Genomic DNA, 15,515 nt, shown 5'->3' with positions numbered 1-15,515 from the left:
CATTCTATTATTGGTAGCTACTTTCTGTATGTTCTCCAGTTATTTTTGTTATTTTTTTCTATTATATTTGGTACCTACATGGTTTTCCCCTAGTTTGTTTTGTATTGTTCTCTTTTTGAGACCCTACTGTGTTGTAGTTGTGTTTTTGGTGTTAATATTTATTAGTAGGATTTTCTATAGGATGCAGCCATGACAGTTAAAGTGAAATCATAATGTTGTAATCATGTAGGGTGGAAAGATTCCCCAGTAAGATGAACAGAGACAAATAGTGGTTTCAGGGAAGTGATTTTATCAGGGAAACAGTGCATGGAGAAAGAGTTGTTTTGTTTTGTTTTGTTTTAAAGCTACTCTTTCTGTTCTATGCTCAGATTCTGAGAGAGGGAGAAAGAGAGACACTCCGTAATATAATATTTAAAGATATACTCAGCCACACAGTTTAACTATGTCTTATCAGAAACATAGGCTAGGTTGTGTGCCTTCAAGTTGTTTCTGACTAATGGGGACCCTAAGATGAACATATCATGGGGTTTTCCTGGCAAGATTTGTTCAGAGGAGATTTGCCACAGCCTTCCTCCGAGGCAGAGAGAGTGTGACTTGCCCAATGTCACTCAGTGGAATTCCATGGATGAGCTGAAATTTGATCGCTGGTCTCCAGAGTCATAGTCCAATGCTCAAACCACTATGCCATGCTGGCTCTTGGAAATGAGAGGTTGGTCTATTTTAAAAAACTACAGTATATACTTTTTCCCTGCTTTGTCACCAGGACCCCTGAAGATTATCAAGATTAAGAACAAATAGAAATGTTAAAAGTAGTTAACAACAAGGGTATCCAAGGAACAAAAATTCAGTAGTTGCTCAGGTCAGAGGCAGACCAGACCAGACTTGTTTTTATTTGACATTCATATGCCGTTGCGAGGTGGTAAGAGTAGAACTCATGGAGCAGGTAATTCTACTGTCCCGTTGTATCAATAAGCTGCAACCTGACTGTTGAGCAGAGTTGTAAATTTTACTAATGCCAAGTGCTCTCACACTCAAAACTCTGCATTCCTGTTTTTCTCAGATCCCACTGGCCTCTCTTTCTAAGAAGATAGACAGCTAACTGCAGTAATTACCTAGCTGCTTCATTTCTTTTTCTTTTTCCTTTTCACATGAGCACATTTCATGAAAAGTACCTATTTTGGGCACAATAAGCAAAGGATGCTGTTTGAAATGACATTCTTTTGGCCTGCAGAGAATTATTTTTCATAAGCCACAACACTGCGCCGCTCTGTGCTTTTGTCCTACTTGCTTGGAAAGGCGACACACTTTTCAGCTTTGAGAACAAAAGCAAAATACCACTGATGCTTGGTATTGTGCTTTGGGTTTCTTACAGCCAGCCTTTTCCTTTGGCAGCCACCTGCCAGATCTTTCTTTTCCCGGGCCTTAAAAAAAATCCTTGCCAAACTCCACACTCTCTATATAAACAGAGCCAGAATTATTAACACAATGGGGAAAGTGTGCTTGCAGTGCCTCTGTAAAAAAAGTGTGTTTTACACTTTGGCATGATCTATCTGCAGATGAATTGTTGACAATAATTGTCAACCCCAGGGATTTGCAGAGTTATTCTGAGGCTTTTGAATGACTCTGAGAATTGCAGTAGTGCAGTATGCCTATACCTCTTACTGAAAATTCTAACATGCTTGGAAACAAATATGTTTAAACAAGTGTTAAAATACAGTTGGCCTTCCTTATCCACGGACTTTTTATCCACAGATTCAAGCATCCACGGCTTGAATATATTCAAAAGAAGTATAAATTCCATATAGCAAACCCTGATTTTCTATTTTATATAAGGGACACCATTTTGCTCTGCCATTATATTTAATGGGACTTGAGCATCCATGGAATTTGTTATCCATGGGGGATCCTGAAGCCAAACCCCAGGAGATAACAAGGTCCCACTGTATATATTCTATGGCCTGGATTCTGTTCTTATTTCCAACTAGAGTAGAATCATTGAATCAATGATATTTATGTATTTATTGACCATTCATTAACTGTTTCAATGGGTCTATTCTACTTGGGAACTGGGGGGGGAATGAGAGCCTTTCCCCTCAGAAGAATTCTGCCTCCCCAAATGAAATTTTCCTTCAGTTGCCAATATCTAGTATTGGGCTAATTTAAAACTTCAATTGAGCATTTAGAAACAGAGCTTAGAAAGGCAAAGTTACCACGGCAGTGCAAAGACAGCAAATATGAGTTCTAGGTGTGATGACTTTTCAACATCTCACTCTCTGCAGGTCTAGAAATTTGGGAAAGGCAGGAAATTCAGCACCTTGGATAAGTATTCTAAATTTCAAAGTAACAACTGGTGCAGATTCAGCTTCAGCTGCTATTGCTTCCAAGGCATTTTCTTCTTTTCTGCATTAGACAAATCCTTCTTGGAAAGATGGGGATGATTGTTGAGTTAGATTACTGTGGCTGGGCATGGATAGGAAAGCAATGCATGGCAGAAAAGCATGGCAGCCATGTCAAGGGTTGGTTGAATCTGCTCTGCATTTTATTTCAGATATTGGCTATCCAATGGAAAGGATGCTATCCCCCAAACAGCTTCAACATGTTGAACAACTCCTTTAAGGCTTGGGATAAAGACTAGCATGGATGCACCATCCCCTTGACATGCAAGTTGTCAATTGCCTTTGGGAAAGGGGGAAACGAAAATATTTTCTCTGGAAGAAATGGAAATATCTTCTCTGCACAGAAGGTCCTTCTGTCTGGTTTTCCTCCTTCTCTCTCAGGACCTGTGCCACACTCCATCCCCTTCAGCAGGATCTGTGACAAACCATTTCTGGAAAGTTCTGGGGGCTAGCATGGAAAGAGGTGTCACTTCAGTATGTGTTCACCTGGAAGTTCATTTACATTTCATGTACACGTTGATCTGTTGATTTTTTAAAATAAAAAAAAACTATATTCAGGAAACAACACTTAATACATACATTCCCTGTAAAATAGACACTTCAGAATTTACTTGCCATGAAAATATACATTTATAAACTTACTTCTTCTTCAAAAGGTACTGCATTTTGTTGTTTGTTTTCAACTGAGAACTCTGTGCGTTGAGGAACTGCAAAAGATAGTGAAATGGTTTGTTCTGTGCATTATTCCAGGAGCAAGAGATCAGGTCAGTTTGTATGCAAATAGGAAAAGAGAAAATTCTTCAAGCATCTCCAGCTATGTAAGGTCATGCCTGCCCCCAGTGTTCTCCATGTTGAATCAAAAGCTGCTTCGAAAACTTGAGTGTATATGTAGAGTTTGTCTGTGTCAAAAACAGTTTTCCAAGCAATGGAGAGAACCTACCGTTTCAAGCCAAAGGGCCATGTTTACAGCCCCACGGGTAGTTATTTAAAAAGGGGGATACAGGAAAAAAGTCTTGATCTGTAGAATCAATGTTTGCCATTTGCCCCACCCTTAAGGCACTGCATTTATAGTCTTGAACACTCTCTTCCAAGCCAGTTTGTTTCTCCAAGTCAGATCTTGTTTCATGAGACTGGTCCCCTTTATCGGAACAAAATTTTGCTGAACAAAAACAGTTTTTAAAAAAGTGGGTGGCATGGCTGATAAAGAGCAAAATCTTCAAACCATCAATTATTGCCAAAAAAACAAACAAACACCACCCCACTATCCCAGGACTACACTTTGCTTACTGTTTTCTAAATGCTGATTCTGTGAGCTAGTCCCCCAAGTGAATGATCAAAAAGTGTCATTTCTTTAGTATCATCTCTACTGATAAGCATCCAAAGATGGTTCTCTTTTTTTAATTTTTGAAAAAGGTAAAAATCTGATTGGAAGTCTTTCACTGTCTGCATTTTCTTCCATAAGAGCAAATCACAATATTTCTCAAACATTACTCCCTTGGAAGTCTTCTCACATTTGAAGCCATCTTAAGTCTGCTTTCTCAGCCATTGCTACTTTGTATGTCTCTCTAATTGTTTAGGTGTAGCAGGTATTCATGTCATCTTTTGTTTGTTGTTTCAGCCACACCCTCTCTTTTCCTGCGGCAGTAGGCTGAGGTTTGAATGTTTTCCTCCTCCATTTTGCCCTCTGCAGTTCTATTTTTCTCCTTGTTTGAGGAGTGCATGTTACCATGAAATTGTTAGTATTTGTAAATAAATTATTTTACATCTTTAACAAACTCCTGCTATATTTTTTCCACTAGTCCTTCTGTGTGTGGAATAGTGGAGTGGAATTGCAAATACCAATTCTTCTGATGAGATACACTGTTATTTCTCACATTACCTAACACACACAGACCTCTCTCACCCCTTTGACTGGATCAATGTGGAGCTAGTTAACTGTCACACCAAAGGTCAGCTCAAATCCATGGTGCCTGTTTTATGACTGGTTGTACAACTCTGGGATCCAGCATAAACTGTTGTTGTTATCTGTCTTCAGGTTGTTTCTGAATTATGGCAACCCTAAGGAAAACCTATTATGGGGTTTTCTAGGGCTAAGAGGGTGTGATTTGCCCAAAAGTCCCCCAGCTGGTTTCCATGTCCAAGTAGGGAATTGAATCCTGATCCTAGTCTGACATTCAAACCACTACACCACACTGGCTCTCCAGCATAAGTACACTGAAATATATTTAAGCTAGAAATATATAGAATCTTTTCAGCATTTTTTTGATCTTAAAACATGGCATGCAGTAAACACACATCTAATGTAGAACCACATTTATGGAGACTTTGGAGAGCATCAGTCTCCTTTAAAACAAGGATCATCTTCCCTTCATGTATTGATGTATACCTAACACACAGTGTTTTTGTTTTATCATAGTTACTGTCATACTTGTGCTGCAAAAAAAAGGACAAAGAGGTTCACGATGAGACAATCAAGTTCAGAGCCCTGTAACCCACCATTAGAAGCCATAAGCATAAGCATGGAGGTGCAATGTACCTCCAGGACAGAGGTGGGAATTTGGCATTTTTGAAAGGGGCTAGCACCATTTTAAAAAATGCCCCAAAAGTATGAGTGGTTAGTAAAAACAACACTCCAACTCTTTACATGAAGAAAAAGTATCTGGAACTGGGAGAAAGAACAGAGTCTTCACCAGTGAGGTATTCACCTGGCTGTAAGAAGAAAAAGTCTGTGAGGGAATGACAGCTCTTCTGATATTACTTCTGTTCAGTGATGGCTGGTGGCTTTTATGTTGATTGAGTGGGAAGTGAATCCATTTTGGTTTTTATACTGAATTTTGAAGGAACTAATCAAGGTTCTGGGCCTTATCCCCACAATAGATTCAACGTCAATCAACACCTAGTTTTTTGTGGGTTTTTTCAGGCTATGAGGCCATGTTCTAGAAGAGTTTATTCCTGATGTTTCACCAGCAGCTGTGGCTGGCATCTTGAGAGAATGCTGGCATGGAGGAGAGTGGGGTATATATACTGTTGGTTAATCTATGTATTTTTCTGTTGTTGAATGGTAAGGCCTCAGGGTGTCTATTTAATTGATGATCCATTGTCTGCTAGGAATCCCCCTCACACTGGGTGGTTTTCATTTGCATTTGCTGAATCTTGATTTTGGTGTTTTTCAGGACTGGTAGCCAAACTTTGTTTACTTTAAGGGTTTCTTCTTCCCTGTTGAAGTTGTCCAGGTGTTTATGGATTTCAATGGCTTCCCTGTGCATTCTGACCTGATAGCTGCTGGCATGGTCCAGAATTTCAGTGTGTTCAAACAGCATTTTATGCCCAGGATGGTTTATAATGTATTCTGCTACTGCTGATCTTTCTGGCTGACCCTTCAGTGTCTCTCGTGTTCCTTGATTCATGTTTGAACACTGCGTTTGGTGGTCCCTATGTAGACTTGTCCACAGCTGTATGGTACTCCACTCTCTTCCATGCCAGCAATCTCTGAAATACCAGCCACAGCTGCTGGCGAAACATCAGGAATAAATTCTTCTAAAACATAGCCCAAAAAACCAACAAAAATCTATGGATGTCAGCAGTGAAAGCATTCAACTTCACATCAGTCATCATTACTTGTACTTCAGCTACTGGATATATCCTCGTGGCAGCGTAACACTTTGTGTGTGGCTATTTGTAGTTTTTGTAAGATTATTTATAGACCAATCTGTTGAAGACATGAGCCACTGGGAATCAAACAGAAATCAAACTCCAGTACTCAAAATCTGTTATATGGCTATAATCAAAAGACTTTTTCTGGAATATCCTAGTTAGAACTCTAAAGCTCATGATCTGAAAATTTTCACCCTTAAGCAGTGCCATCCGTATGAATTTTTAGACATCTAAGAAGGTTCCAGACTTTTATCCGCTCACATCTACCTCTCTCTTTAAATAACCATTGCGCTGCCCCCCTGTCAATAAGAGACGGGACAAAGTGGGGTGGGGAGATGAGAATCTAGAAGTACCTTTGAGACTACTTGGTTTATTTTAGCATGAGTTTTCATGGATAGCAACTCACATCTTCATTGTAGTGAATACATTTCAGTGCATCTGAAGTACATGAGTTGATACCAACAAAAGCTCATGCTAAAATAAATCAGTTATTTTGAATGGTGTTGTTAACTTCCATGTCCTACTTCTCTTCCTCCCACCCCCCACCCCTTTTTCCTTTTTATTCTAATACAGATTAGCAAGGCCATCTCCTTGAAAAATTCCTCTCCATGTATATGATCCTTCACCTTTCAAATGAGATTTCTTATCATGGCTTTACTGATGGGGAGGGGGTTTATACCTTATCTAATACTACCAAGAACCTTTAATTATATCAACTAATTGATAATATTGAGTGAAACAGTGTGCAGCCAGAATAAGGTGGAATTGAAATTGGCAGGTGGAATAGGAAGCAAACTGAAAACAGATTTCCTCTGGCATAGTTCACACACCTTTATTGATAACTTTTAGTTCAGCTGGTGCACATCTTGAGCCTCAATGAGAGGTGAACTAGAGACACCTCAGAAACTGGCTTTAAAAAAAGGATTTCTTTCCAGAAAATGAATGTCCCAAATGTCTTATTCTTAGCAGAACTAATGGATTGGGGCTAGAACATTTGAACAAGTTTTTAGGGTGGCAGGAAAGTTACTGAAACTTTTATGGTGGTGCCAGCAGCAACCTCACAACTTTGTTTTGCCTTTGCTCCCCTTTGCCACTTTAGATAATAGTGGTGACTAATCTCTTAGGAGTGTTGCACTGTACCCAAGAAAATAGGAGGAAGGAATATCAACAATCTAAGAGATGCAGATGACAGCATAATACTAGCAGAAAACCTCAAAAGCCTGGAACACCTACTAAGGAAGATCAAAGAAGAAAGTGCAAAAGCAGGCTTAATGTTGCATATAAAGAAAACCATAATAATGACTACCGAGGACCTTCATAAGTCCAACCTAGACAAATAATCTTCAGATTTACAATTTTTCATAAAAACCTAAAACCTGATCTCAGGAAGGGCGGTATATAAATAAAAGTTTTATTTATTTATTATTTATTAAATTGCATCCTGAAAGATTCTATTTTGTCTTTGGCGGTCACAGCTGAATTTGAGGAAGTGCAAAACCATTCAAAAGAGTTTAAGTTCTAAGAATGGTATATCTCATAAGAGTCAATGGTCACTGGTTCCTTCAGAGCAGTCACCAGCTTAGATGGCTTAATAAAGGATTTGATGAAGTGAAAGGGCTATAATCATATTACTGCAATACAATATATATACAGGCAGCATAAATGTGAATAGCACGTATTGGGGTAAATGGCACAGGAATTTTTGCAAAACCTCCATGCTCTTTTTCAAAGCTCTAAGCATTTATTTGATCAACTAAGGCCTGTTACAGACTGCCAAAATAAAGCTGCTTCAGGTCTCTTTGGAGGTATGCTATTTAAATGATGTATGCATCCTAAGAATCCGGAAGCTGCACCAAAAGCTGCACTCCGGTGCTTAGGAATGGAGTGTGGCTTTGGCGTGACCTCCGGACTCTTAGGACCTATGCATCATTTAAATAGCATACCTCCAAAGAGACCAGAAGCAGCTTTATTTTGGCAGTCTGTAACAGGCCTAAGAGTTCAAAGACATTTACTTATTCAGCAATTATTGAATAGATGGAATTCTACATGAAAACTAGGAAGGTCTTACTGGGGATGCAGGAAGACAATTTTACTAAGTATCTCCATACTAAGCACATTGATATTCAATGTTTAAAAAGCAAAAGAGGTGAAGAAGATAAAGAATTTTATCTATCTTGGATCTGGAGACTAATCCCTATCAGTCAAAGTGGATGCTTCGAATACTGGAATACAAAATGTGCCTTTCCTCCCTAGTCCCCAACTCCAGAACATCATCCTTTTGATAGTTATGTTTTTTCATGCTATTGACTACCTTGATCTTTCTCAATTATGGAAAATGAAAGTTGCTCAAAGGATCAATAACAATGATGGATATGAGCCAAGAAATGAAATAGCTTTCAAATGAACTACAAAATTGTTTTGTGAAATTGGGAGCTGTGTCTGATACATTAACTTTGATTTGATTTCTCACATTATAATATGGCAGATATAAGAATTAGGTAGCCTGTGGGTGACAACTTCAGGCACAGTTCCCTTTTAGAGAACTGTGCATTAGTTTTCTAAAAGGAAAGCTACACTACCCAGGTAAACCAGTTAAGCAAATAGGAGAAGAAGTAAAGCTGCAAGATAATCAGCACCAAAGTGATGGATGGGATTGTAGCAGTGAAGGAGCAGAAGAGAAAGTGGCAATTTGGGAAAGCTGTAACAAGTACAGAAAGTAAATATGTAATTTATCTCTCTGTTAGTCAATAACAATGAATTAATGGGAAGATGAGAACCAAGATTGCTTGTATGTGACAACAGAATCAGAATGAACTCCATGGCAAAAATGTGCATATTCTATTGCCATGATAATTAACTTTGATAATCCCCAAAGTGACAAATATCAACAATATATTGGTATCTATTTCAGCAATCAGGAACAGCAGGGTTTTGAATTTTACAGCATTTACATAAAATATGGTCTAATATGTACTACTAACCTAGAATTCTAGAGACATCTTGTAGCACCTTTAAAACTAACTGAAGGAATGAAGATGCCAGTGTGAGCTGTTGTAGACTTCAGTCTACCTCCTCAGAAGTATAATGCATCTGAAGAAGCAGACTGAAGTCTACGAAAGCTGATGCTGCCATCTTCTTTCTTTCAGTTAGTCTCAAAGGTGCTACAAGATCTCTCTACATGCTGATTCTACAGACTAACACAGCTGTATCTTTGAATTCTAAAATTCTAGATAATTTTGAGAGCAGCACTACTCAAACTGTGATCCATGGAACAAAGCCAGCGCATGAGCCATTGGTTGTTGATCCCTGGTGAGTTTCCAGTAAATAAAGAAATAATTGAAGCCGGTACGTGTATACAATACCAAACTCTGGGACATTCATAATAATAATAATAATAATAATAATAATAATAATTTGTATACCGCCCTCTGGCAAACCAATCCGGGCGGTTAACAACAGTAAAATATAAAATATGACAATTAAAAACACTTTATCCCTCCCCCCCTTAAGACAGTACTAAACAGTATAACATATTAAAACACAATGTCAATGCATAAAAACAACAATTAAAAACTAAAAACCCTGATATCCCTCTGTTGATCCTCAACCATCACTAAGATGGGGCCACGGGAGGAATGAGGGAATCAGGAACCTGGGCCGGGATGGTAAATCTGGAAATTTTTTCAGGAGTAAAAAATTCTGGTCCCCTATATCAGCTAGCTTAGGAAGTACAGTCGCCCCTCCATTTTCGTGGACTTGAAATCTGCATCCCTTGGTCATTTGTGGGCAGCAAACAGAGGGAGGCAAAATGGGGCATGTCCCTGCAGAGCACACTGCCATTCAAGCCAATGGGGCTTGAATACTGATGAGTATCCATTTTCACAGGGGGGGGGGGTCTGAAACGGATCCCCAGCAAAAACGGAGGGCTGACTGTACTTTGCTAAAGGACTAGGATATGTATATGGAACTCGTATTAAGATAGGTATTAGTATTTGTTTAACCTTGCATAGCAGGGATTGGACTGGATGGCCCTTGTGGTGTTTTCCAACTCTAGGATTATATGTTTCTATGATTTTATATATGACACCCTACGTCTGCATTGGAGAAATAACCCATTTTGACACCACTTTAACTGTCATGGCTAAATGCTACATTATCCTGGGAATTGTAGCTTATTGTGGCATCAGAATTCTCTAACAGAGAAGGCTAAATGTCTCCCAGAACTACAATTCCCAGAATAACATAGCATTGAATCATGGTAGTTAAAGTAGTGTCAAACTGAATTATTTCTGCAGCGATACTAATGGCAATTTCTCCTAGGAAATACCTGAGCACATCACACCACTATCATAACCACTGCATGAAATGGAGCAGTCAGCAGCACTTCTCTCCCTAGTGATAATTTAAAATTGAAACGCCATCTTGGTTTTATCTTCTCTGTCTTGCAGTGTAATGGTGTGGCAAATGCTTCTCCTCTTCAGTTTTAGATGGTAACTACAATGTCTTGATTCTTTGAGTGAGCTGAAAGTCTTCCTCTCTTACTTTGGAATCTGCCAGGATAATTGCCAGCACAAAAGTATAACTGCTGGGCCTCATGACAAAGCTCTGGGCCAGAATTCATTTTGGGAGCAGAGTATAGATAGATTTCACCAGCCTTCCTTGCCAATATGAAAGATATTCTTCAGGACAGGAGACTGCCTACTATTTGTGAGCCTTTGGATTCAGTTTTAAATTTGCACTGTGCCTAGCACACTATTAAGCACTTCATAAATAAATAAATTCCACATTCATTGCATCAAACAACGCTGTTTCAAACTCATTTTGAGAAACAGCATGACAATCTAAGGACAGTGATGTAGCAGGACCTCAGTGATCTTAGGATCATCTCTCAGTTCAGTCATAACAACTGACCTTCTACAAGTTAATATGTCATACGATCAAAGATGTTAAGGGAAATGTCAAGTCCATTATCAAGCATATTTTGAGAGACAGTGTGATGTATCAAGGAGAATGTTTTAGCAAGACCTCCCCGTTGAGTCATAACAGCTGCTTTGTGCCAGTCAAGGTGTCATAGGATCAAAGATATTAAGCAAAACTCATATCCCCTGCTATTAGCACATCTTTCCCTTTAGTAATAAGCTTTCTTTGGACCCGTGTATCTCAGAAATCAAACTTGCCAGTTAAGCACATGTTTACCTTTACCATATTTATATGCTAAAAACACAGACTAAAACAGACATATTCTGCTGTTTGAGGGGTCAGGAGCAACATGTCTAAATAGATGTTAAGAGCTGTTGCCTAGCTGTGGGTCCTAAATGGTCTCTGTTTTTCAGAATTCTCCACTTGTACAGAGTAACCTAGATAGATATACTATGCATACATGTCCTCCAAATGTCCCAGTCCTAATTAGTCCTCTGTCACCCCCCTTTTTACCCCCTTTTCTTCACCCTACTTCAGTTGCTGAAAATTGAATTCATAGTGCTGGAGTAGTTTATACTCAGCTAACTCAGGGATGGGGGTAGGATTTTGCTCTTCCCATAGATTCATGCAAAAAGTAAACTCCTGGTTCATTGCCACTGATTTCAATGCTGTTATAAAGGGATATTAATAAATATGAGGTGGGTAGAAGCATATGGTATAGCCATTTCTGTGATGTCTAAAATGTCTCCAGTTTAGTGGACCCTGACTACTGAGCTTAATCTCTTGTCTAATTTTATGTTAATGAACTAGAAGTGTAAACGAAACAATTTGGTAAGTCAAACTGAAATTATATAGTAGGATATGAGCATGGGTTCTGCTGGTACAGGTATCCCTCCACTTTTTGACAGAACACTGTCATGGGACACTATTAAATTATTACCAGAACCCATTTATTTGATGTGTGGTCCGCTCTTTCAACAAATATAAGTATGAATAACTGTAGTATACCCTCTCTCTCTTTCTGGCTTTTCTTCGCCAACAAAGATTCAGGAAGGACTCATCCCGTGCTTTCTACAAGCGTGTTGATGACTAAAAAGGCCAATCTGAGATAAACAAGTCCGGTTGCAGAAAGCACAGTCTCCTTGGGTGATGTTCCCAGGTTGTGGTTCTTTAGCTGTACTATAAGTACACAAACGCACCATGAATGACTTCTACAATAAACAGTATACAGGCTGAATGAAAAGATGGTACTTTGCATGACACCTTTGTGGCTACATGCTGCTTTTTCCCCACCTCTTTTTGTCTGTATACTGTAGAAATCATTTGTGGTGCCATCATGTGCTTCTGTTACAGCACTGTAATGGTTATCATACTTATATTTGGTCTTATATAGTAATATAATATACAGTAATATGGATTCCACATTTCAACAATTTCTTTTGACAGTGCTTTGATCCCTAACCTGTTGAATAACCAGGAGAAGGCTGATGGAGAATGGAATGAATTCAGTAACAAAATCACTTCATTCAGCAATGGTACTGTTTTAGACAGGGATGGGGAAAGTGTCACATGCTGCCCCTGGGCTGTTTTTGTGGACCCCATGTTTGTGGACCAGAGGGTGGCCAAAAATTGTGAATTTGTCCTCACTGAGAAAAGGGTTCAAATTTTTTCAGGAATGTGTGCAGCTGGTACATCAAGCTTCCTAGGCAGCCAGTGGAACCTCTTGAATATGAATATGCTAAGTATCATCATATGTGTGAAGTTGAAGGTTTTCATGACCGGCATCCATAGTTTTTTGTGGGTTTTTCAGGCTATGTGGCCATGTGACCCTGGGTAGGCAGGAATGATTTCCATGTGAATCTGTGTATTGTTTTGTTGTTATATGCTAATAAGCTAAGTATCATCTAAGGAAAAATAGAGTGTTATAGTCTTTTCTGCTCCTGGGATCTTCATGCTGTACAGGATACCAATGGTCCAGTTCACATGTCTGGAATCACATGGGTTGTTTAATGGTGCATGAGCAAACTTTGTTCCATTTGCACATTGTTCTTCCTCTTTTCATATCCTCCTTCACTCACAGTTTTGGGGAAAACATTGATTATCATTCTATGGATTCTCATCAAACCAAGATCAGACCTGTTTTGCTCTACTTGTGAGTACAAACACAAATAAGGTATTGCTAATATGGAACATGTAATAGAAAAGAAGGATCTTTTCCTACAGACCTGTAGTCCAGAAGAGTGTTAGAGTGAAGAAAAAAAAATTTTTTCATCTGTGAAATGTTGGAAGGCATGTTTTAGGAATGTGGTGAGACTTTTATTTTTTCAATTCTGAAAGAGAGCAGAAGTGGTGCATACAGCATTAGACTCAGTGCTCGAAGAACCTGATGAGCCGGGGTAGTTCTCTCACCTCTGAAATTTGCTCACTTCTGGTACAGATGTTACCTTAAAACATTATTAACATTATACTTCTTAATCTACACCTTGAAAATGGGGCGTGGCGGCGGCGATTCTAGGGTTAGGAAGTGCACACCATTTGCACGCTCCCTAACCCTAAGACGTACTCCGTACATCAAAACAGCGCCCTGTCTACATGGGAGCTGCCATTTGGACGTGACGGACGTGCCACATCCAAAAGGTGCGGCGCAGGCGTCACATCATGGCGCCGCTGTAGGGTGCTTGTGGCACCCTTTCAGCGGCTCTGAAAGGAGCTCCGTTTCAGAGCTCCTTCCGCCACGCATATCACTGGCACGGCCTTTAAACGGCCGCACCAGTGATACAGAGAGAAAGAGGCCAAGTGGCCCCTTTCTCCTTTTTCCCGCCACTGTCGGGGTGTCCTTGGGGCATGAAGCCCCAAGGACAACCCTTTCCAGGCCGCGGGGAAGTGGCGTTTTGCCACTTCCCCATGGCCTGGAAAAGCGGTGGATTGGGGCCTCTGGGACTGCCGCTGTGGCCACTGAGGCCCCGATCTGTCGGGGGAAAGGGGCGGGTGCAGGCCACACCAAAGGGGCAATCTGTACCCCGCCTCTGTTATCTGAGAAATGAATTTCCAGTACTGTTGTTTGTTGTTAACTGCCTTCAAATTGACCATGACTCGAGGCAACCCTGTGGATGAGACATCTCCAAGCTCTCCATCTTCCACTGCTCTGCTTAGTCCTGCAGACTAAAGCCTTTGACCTTCCTAATTTAGTCTAGCTATCTAGCATGTATTCTTCCTCTCTCTCTACTAGCTTCCTCTTTTCCTAGCATTATCATCTTTTCTAGTGAGTTATACCTTCTCATGATGTGGCCAGACTATGACAGCCTCATTTTCATTATCTTGGCTTCCAGGAAGAGTTCAGGCTTGATCTGATCTAGGACCCATTTGATTGGGGTTTTTTTTTTTTTTTTTTGTATGTGTGTTTAGTTTTGTATGTGGTGTGTGTGTGTGTGTGTGTGCGTGTGTGTGTGTGTGTTTTGTTTTGTTTTGGCTGTCCGTGGTATCCTCAGCACTCTTTTCAGCACCACATCTCAAATGAGTTGATCGTATTCCTATCCTCTTTCTTCACTCTCCAGCTCTCACATCCATACATGTTGATGGGGAATACAATGACTGGATGATTCTAACATTAGTGTTCAGTTGTATATCTTTATTCTTTGGGATCTTCTCTAGTTCTTACATAGCTGCCCTTCCCATTCCCAGTTGTCTTCTGATTTATTTATATTTTTACTGCAGTCTCCATTCTGGTCAATATTTGATCCAAGACGCAGGAAACAAATACTGTATCCTCTACAACATGTCAGTTTATTATATGTGTGTCCTTTCACTTTACAGAGTACCTTTGTAAATCTTGTATGCCTGCTAATGAAATCTGGCTCTTTCCAATGGGGTGGTGATCTTAGTTTTTATGATGCAGGGCACAGCAATAAGTAGTTTAACACCAATTAACCACCAGCCTTTTAATAGATGTGCATTCCAAGTCCGCTAAGTTGATAATTATTGTAATTAATTTCCAAAGCCTTTGTGCACTTTTTGATCAGAAATTTGGCACTTTTATCAGCATACAGGAAAAAAAAACAAAACAAGGAGTTTCCAGAACAGACATGGCTCATTTGAAATATTTACCATCAATAACAATCCCAGGGCTACAAAGTTTGAACACATGTGAGAAATATCCTTCAATCTACATATTCTTAAAATGAATTCACCATCTAAATTATGATTATGTGGATACCAAGGGTGCGTGAGAACTGAGACTGGTAAGCAAATAAACCTCAAGACCCACATCAGAATATACCCAGGAGAATGACAGTTGATTTGCATGTTTTGCCTTCTATTTTTAGAAATGATAGGTCCCAAACTGCTGTTGGTAGGCATGATACAACTGGCTACAATATTCATATTCTAAATATGCTGCATTTAAACAAAAAAAAACTTCACGGATGTTGTAAAATGTTACTTTGAAGATGACTTGAGTCATTAACAAGTTAACTTGTTTGCTTAGGTGTTAAGGTACACCTTGATTTCCTCTCTGGGACCCCAGCCCTGCATCTTTGTGGGGTGCAA

The sequence above is a fragment of the Sceloporus undulatus genome, chromosome 2, assembly GCF_019175285.1.
Source record: "Sceloporus undulatus isolate JIND9_A2432 ecotype Alabama chromosome 2, SceUnd_v1.1, whole genome shotgun sequence".
NCBI lineage: Eukaryota > Metazoa > Chordata > Lepidosauria > Squamata > Phrynosomatidae > Sceloporus > Sceloporus undulatus.
This window is presented reverse-complemented; position numbering follows the sequence as displayed.